Consider the following 6,892-nt stretch of genomic DNA (forward strand, 5'->3'; position numbering starts at 1 on the left):
CGTGAGCCACCGTGCCCAGCCGAATTAAGAATTTTTCTAACCTTCTCTAGTTTCTTTCCCCAACCCCTGCCCCTACAAGCCAAGCACATTCAGGGTTTCACTCTGGAAGTTCCCTTATCTGATTGAGGAAAACTTCTTCCAAAAGAAATAGAATTATCTTAAAACCCCCTTCCTAGGAACCAAGAAAGATTAACCACCATCACAATGTTCAGAAACTCTTCTGTTCTTCTGAGGGTAACTCCAAAAGATTATTAGGAGATTTTATCTGCATAATAAGCAAACCTTTGTTCACAGTGCATTTCTGTCCCTCACCTTACCACTACCTCCCCCAGAGCTCAGAACTTTGTCTCAGGCCATTGTCTATTATTTGGGCTCATCCAATTCCCCTGAAAATTATTTACTACCCCTCGAAAGTGCCTACATCCTCCATTTCCCTCTCCCCTAAGAAGAATGTATTTAGGCCTCAACCATCTGACCCTTGCTTGAGTCTCACTCATAGTTTGCATGGCTCCCATGCTTATGCATGTTAGTAAATTTGTATTCCTTTTCTCCTTTCAGTCTGTCTGTCATCAGTTCATTTCAGCAGACTGAAACCTTCAGAGGGGAAGGGAAAATTCTCTTCACCCCCTACACCCACACTAGATGCCAGTAATGGGTCTTGAAGATACCTCTCTCCTAGACCTCAGTAAAGTTGTTTCTGTCTTTAAGAGCTTTCTTTGCTAATTCCTCCAAATAATCAGTTTTCAGTAGATCTCACTGGAACCTAAAAGAAGAACTACTGGGCAAAAAGAAGAAATGAGTGCCATGGGGTAGGAGGGAAGAAAAGGGGGTCTAAGAAGGCTAAGAGAGGGCAGGCACAGTGGCTCACGCCTGTAATCCCATCACTTTGGAAGGCCAAGGCAGGCGGATCACTTGAGGTCAAGAGTTTGAGACCAGCGGGGCCAGCAGGGTGAAACCCTGTCTCTATTAAAAATACAAAATTAGCCAGGTGTGGTGGCACATGCCTATTAATCCCAGCTACTCAGGAGGCTGAGACAGAAAAATTGCTTGAACCTAGTAGGCAGAGGTTGCAGTGAACCGATATTGCACCATTGCACTCCAGCCTGGGCGACAGTGGAGACTCAGTCTTAAAAAAAAAAAGAAGAAGAAGGCCGGGCACGGTGGCTCATGCCTATAATTCCAGCACTTTGGGAGGCCAAGGCGGGTGGATCACGAGGTCAAGAGATCGAGACCATCCTGGTCAACATGGTGAAACCCCGTCTCTACTAAAAATACAAAAATTAGCTGGGCATGGTCGTGTGCACCTGTAGTCCCAGCTACTCGGGAGGTTGAGGCCGGAGAATTGCTTGAACCCAGAAGGCAGAGGTTGCAGTGAGCCGAGATCGTGCCATTGCACTCCAGTCTGAGTAACAAGAACGAAACTCCGTCTCAAAAAAAAAAAGAAGGGTACAAGAGCTGGAAGCCACGTGTTATCCTTCCTACTCAGCACGGGGCTTGACATAAAAATTGGGTCATTATGATGGCAATTATGAAAAATAAAATCCCTATTTGTTTTACAATTAAACCCATACGCAGATGATAATTGCTGTTACAAGTTTAATGCCCAGACTTGGTTTCTCTTCCAAAAAAGTGTAAATTCAGTCCAGCTATAACTTAGTAATGCTCTTAATGAGTCTTAATAAGGATCAAAACACCTGATTTTCAAGTATTTGGTGTTTGGTGTCTGTAACTGAAAGTGGTTTTCTTTTTCTCTCCAAACAAGATATTTCTAGGAAGGCTTTGATCAAAAACTGCTAATTTAAGGCTTTGTTTTATATAAAAGTTTACTTTGTATCAAAGTTACATGCTTCCCAAGATCACGTTTTAATGAACAAAGCACTGTATGCTCTTATCTAACAAAACTCTGAAAATCAACTTGGCCATTAAAGGGTATTAAATGATTAATTGATACTCATTAAATGATAGGCAAACCAGCATATCATTGGAATTGCATAATGATCTTATTAGTCTCTCACACTACCTACTGTCAATGCAGAAGACCATATGGGAAGAAAATTTATGGCTGGAGTTAAAATAAATATTAGGTCCCTGAGAAATTTACTGAAATTTACTGAAAAAGTAACATTCGAGACTTTTCTTCCTGAAAACCGTTCAAGCCTTAAGCAACTGCAATAATAATTTTATTTTACTGTAAATACTGTCTTTATGATGAGGAAATACATCCCTTGTGCCTATTCTTTTAAAAGGGACTTTTCTCTCTGTTTCCCTTACAAGGGAATGTGTTACATTTTCCAGGGAAAGCATAAGAAAAACGATGAAGGTACCTATCTTGTGAAAGAAAAACTCATCAGCATCAAATGTAAAAATCTGCATAAGGATAGATTGTTTCATTTTGTTTCTTTAGAACATAAGAGAATCTGAATCACTTACATTCTTGGCTCTTTTTCCACCCACACAGGGAAACCAGGAGGAATTCCAGAATCAAAGAGAACAGCATTCCTCTCCACCACAAAGTTCTCACACTTGGCAAATGGCACAGATTTGGGTCATCATTTTTTAAACGACAGTCAAGCATTGAAGAGCCCAGGCAGAGAACAAGTAAGACTTCCTCCCCGCGCTAAGTCTGTGGCGTCAACATAGGACACTGCAAGAAAAATTCCAAATTCCTGGGTCCCAAGGGGAGGCATTACTCAGCAGCGTCGGCGGTGACGGCGTCAGCAGGACAAGAGCGTTTGCTCTGGGAGGACTTTGGTGTTCCTTTAAATGGTTTCTCCATCTAGTCCAATAGAATGGACGTGGAATTATATTTATTACAACCACAAGGATGTGCAAATTTATTTATGGTATAAGCGGTTCTTTCCACAACTCCTAGCTGTCAACAACTGCTTATTTTCCTGGAGTGCCTTAGAAGCCAAGAATGTTTTGTTTCTTAAGCTTCCTACCTGGAGAGGTAAAACAACCACCTTGTTAATGAAAAGACAATGAAGCTAACTGTTCTGTTCTGCCGCATTCCTGCAGACCCTACCTTTTAATTGCCTAGTGCTGGCAACTTAACATACTGTAATGAGGACATTGTTCCTCTTCCCCCCCCCCCCCCACGCAGCTCTCCTGAAGAGCGTTAGAAACTGAGTTTGTTTTGTGTACAGAGCAGGGAAGATTCTTATCAAAAACTGGCGGAAGCATTTGGAAAGAGCGGTTTATTTTGACTGGTGAAGTGTCTCGATAGTTTGCATTCAGATGCAAGAGGAAAAAAGAGATAAAGTGAATTAGTCCCAATCATCTGGGAGATGACATTTCTTGCCGTGTTTGAAGTATTTTATGAATTAGAGAATGGGGCTGATTTTGAAGGCTAAATTAATTTAATCTGTTTGCTTTTGTTTGATGCAGCAGCTGCAGCGACACACCCTACTTCTTTGAAAATCTTCAGCTTTGAGGGGTCTGGGTTTAGAAGAGAAATAGTGCAGCTAAGTGGTGGTGACTTGTTTGGTGGGGGTGCTGGGGGAGGGAACCCATTTGCAATTTCCCCCAGTGGAATTCTGGCATTCTCAAAGAGGGTTTGTCTAAGACATCAAGGTAGCCACTCACTCATGCCCACCATTCTTATTAAAGGAGAACTTGCCAGGTGACGAAAATAGGAGGCAAAGAAAGGAAATTATCATCCAGTTCTTTCCACCACCATCCCCCTTCCCCTTCCCCCAGCACATTTTCATTAGGGGAAAAAAGAAAAAGAAAAACCTCCAGGGTAAAGATAAAAGAGGAAGAAAGGTTCCCATTGGCCACGGTCCATTAACAGTGACTGACACCCACTTTGCCGCACAAGCGCTCCATACCCCGGAGCTTCCTTATTTGTGTTTGAGTTGAGGATTTCTTTGGTGCCGCAGAAGGGCTGATAGGTTCAAGAACTCAATACTAACCATGGATGTATGTCCCATCATCTTTGTTTCTCTACCTTTGAAGATGAGGACTGTGCATTTCCAAGTAGGACAGAGAGCCAGCATCTTTACAACAACACTGAGTGTGCATGGGTCAATTTCTCAAAAACTGATTAGATTACTAAGAAGAGAGCGGGTTCACCTGGTACATCTCAGCATCAAGCACTGAGTCAGGGTGGCTTTTTGCAGATGGATACACTGAGGAGCACTGGACCATTTCAAAGTTCAGGAAGGAGTTGGGTTCCAAGTGAAATTTGCCGATCACGGTACTAAAGGCAGGAGATCAGGTCACATCATTTACCCCTGACCTGGTCTGGAAGAAAGATAGGCCAGTTGATTTCAGAAAAGGAAATACTGTACTTGGAGAAATCAAGAAGGGGCTGAAAGTGACCATGAACTGTCACATCAGACTGGCCAGTGTCTGGTTGCAGAGCGATATAAAAGTCCACATGGCATTGATGGATTCATTACTGTCACAACCTCCAGAACTGTAAGGTGGAGGGAAAAAAGCTTGATGTATTTTCTGACAAGTAGCACATCTATTTGGGCATTCGTCTTGTAAAGCAAGCTGAGGTGGGCCTCTGTTCTATAATCTGCTACCTAGGGTGAACACAGGGGCTGAAAGCCCAGCCTCTGTTGCTACCAGAAGCAACTGGTATATGGCGTATGATGGGTTTTGATCCTTCTAAGGGAGGCCAGGGTAAGCCTGTGACTTCTTTTTTCTTTTTTTTTTTTATAAGACAGAGTCTCACGCTATCGCCCAGGCTGGAGTGCAGTGGTGTGATCTTTGTTCATTGCAACTTCTGCCTCCCAGGTTCAAGTAATTCTCCTGCCTCAGCCTCCCAAGTAGGTGGGATTACCTGCCACCACGCCCGGGTAATTTTTGTATTTTTTTTTAAGGTGGACAGGAAGAAAATTTATTCGTTCATATTATGAGAGGGCAACACAGTGGAAGCCCTCATGAGTGCAGGGTCTGCCACTTGTCCAGAGGGCCACAATTGCGGATGTACTTAACCCCACAGCCATCTGGGATGAGCCGCTTCTCAGCCACCATGTCTTCAAATTCATTGGCATTGAACTTGGTGAAGCCCCACTTCTTTGAGATATGGATCTCTGGCGGCCAGGGAACTTGAACTTTGCCCTGCTCAGGGCCTCAATCACATGCTCCTTGCTCTGCAGCTTGGTGCGGATGGACATGATCACTTGGCCAATGTGAACCCTGGCTACAGTGCCCTACGGCTTTCCAAAGGCACCTCGCATGCCTGTTTGGAGCCTGTCAGCCCCTGCACAGGACAACATCTTGTTGATGCAGATGATGTGGAAGGGGTGAAGCCGCACTCAGATATGAAAGCCATCTTTGCCACAACTTTTCACCATGTACTTATTGGCACAAATTCGGGCAGCCTCCACAGCTTCAGAGGAGAGCTGCTCAGATTCAACTGACACTATGTGGCCACAGAATGGAAACTCATCCACTTTTGCCTTCTTCCGCCCCAGGTCAAAGATGCAAATCTTGACATCAGGGACCTCAGCAGTAGTGAGACTTTGGGTATGGCTTGTTCTTACAATATTGGTAACAACGGGCGGGGCGGCAGCCCATAGCAACACCAGGATCTTCAGTGGCATGCCGAAGGAAAAGACAATTTTTGTATTTTTGTATTTTTAGTAGCAATGAGATTTCACCATGTTGGCTAGACTGGTCTCAAATTCCTAACCTCAGGTGATCCGCCTGTCTTGGCCTCCCAAAGCGCTGGGATCACAGGCAGCCTGTGACTTTAAGAGAGGTTAAAGATGAGACCTTTTCCCCAGAGCAATTCAGCTCCTCCCTGAGATCCTTGAATGATAAAACACATTCCATCAGCAGCCTCCCTCTTAAAACTTCCCCTCTACATTATGGAATAGTGTTTAATGCTGACTTTTTAAATATAAAAATCGCTGCTTTATATCTTTGAAAGAAATGATCATTGACTGAGATTGAAGCAAACACGTTGCATTTATTTTCACAAGTCCATCTTTTCCAAGAGCTCCATCCAGTCTCGGCTCAGAGCAAATGGCACAGAACTTGGCAAAAATGCAAGCATGTGCTCCTCTCCATCACACAGCTGGTTCAGACATTGGCAGAAACACTTCCATCAGTGAAGTGTTTTCTGGGCAATCTCATAATTCTATATTTCCAAAACCAAATATTTCTATGCAGTGAGGGGGAGAGAGTGAAAAAACAAGAGTAGCAGAAAGACAGGAAGAAAAGCTGTAGGCACAGGGTACCGGGAACTGAAAATAACCAGGAAGCAGGTGCAGGCATGCTCGGGCCAGGGCCTGACCCTATGCCTTCTTCTCTGTTTCTTGCCCTGCCAACCCAGGTAAAATGCATCTGCCTCTCCCCAACTCACTCCAGCTCTCCCCCTCCTCCCCAATTGGGAATGAAATTCTTCCAAGGGGGCTGGGCACACTGGCTCACATCTGTAATCCCAGCACTTTGAGAGGCCGAGGCAGGTGGATCACCTGAGGTCAGGAGTTTGAGAACCGTGACCAACATGGTGAAACACTGTCTCTACAAAAATACAAAATTAGCTAGCCGTGGTGGCACAGCCTGTGATCCCAGCTACTTGGGAAGCTGACGCAGGAGAGTCATTAAACCAAGGAGGTGTGTAAGGTCTTTAAGCTGACTGACTACACCATGGACTGCATGGTAACCTCTGTGACCTGCATTTACACCTTCAGATGAGTTCCTGGAACTTGAAAGTCTGAAGTAACTGGAAAACCTCAAAAGGAGAAGAATAACCCCTGTGGTGCCTAATTAACTTTCAGACATTCTTCTATTGTTTCTTATTCCCGCCTCAACTGATAACGCAACTGGGCTTTGTAACAGACCTTGCTCGACTGATGGGTCAACCTCATGACTACAGACCCTATGACCCCCTCCCAGCTTGCAAAGACTGCCCTTAACTGTAACTTCTATA

At 44.3% G+C, this 6,892-nt stretch overlaps 1 pseudogene; it reads right to left on the reverse strand.

Moving 5' to 3' along the window:
* Positions 1 to 4,514: 4,514 nt before the first annotated feature.
* On the reverse strand, positions 4,515 to 5,532 carry LOC100414407 (large ribosomal subunit protein uL16-like; annotated as a pseudogene).
* Between the last annotated feature and the right edge of the window lie 1,360 nt (positions 5,533 to 6,892).

Source organism: Callithrix jacchus, chromosome 7 (genome assembly GCF_049354715.1).
Source record: "Callithrix jacchus isolate 240 chromosome 7, calJac240_pri, whole genome shotgun sequence".
Lineage (NCBI taxonomy): Eukaryota > Metazoa > Chordata > Mammalia > Primates > Cebidae > Callithrix > Callithrix jacchus.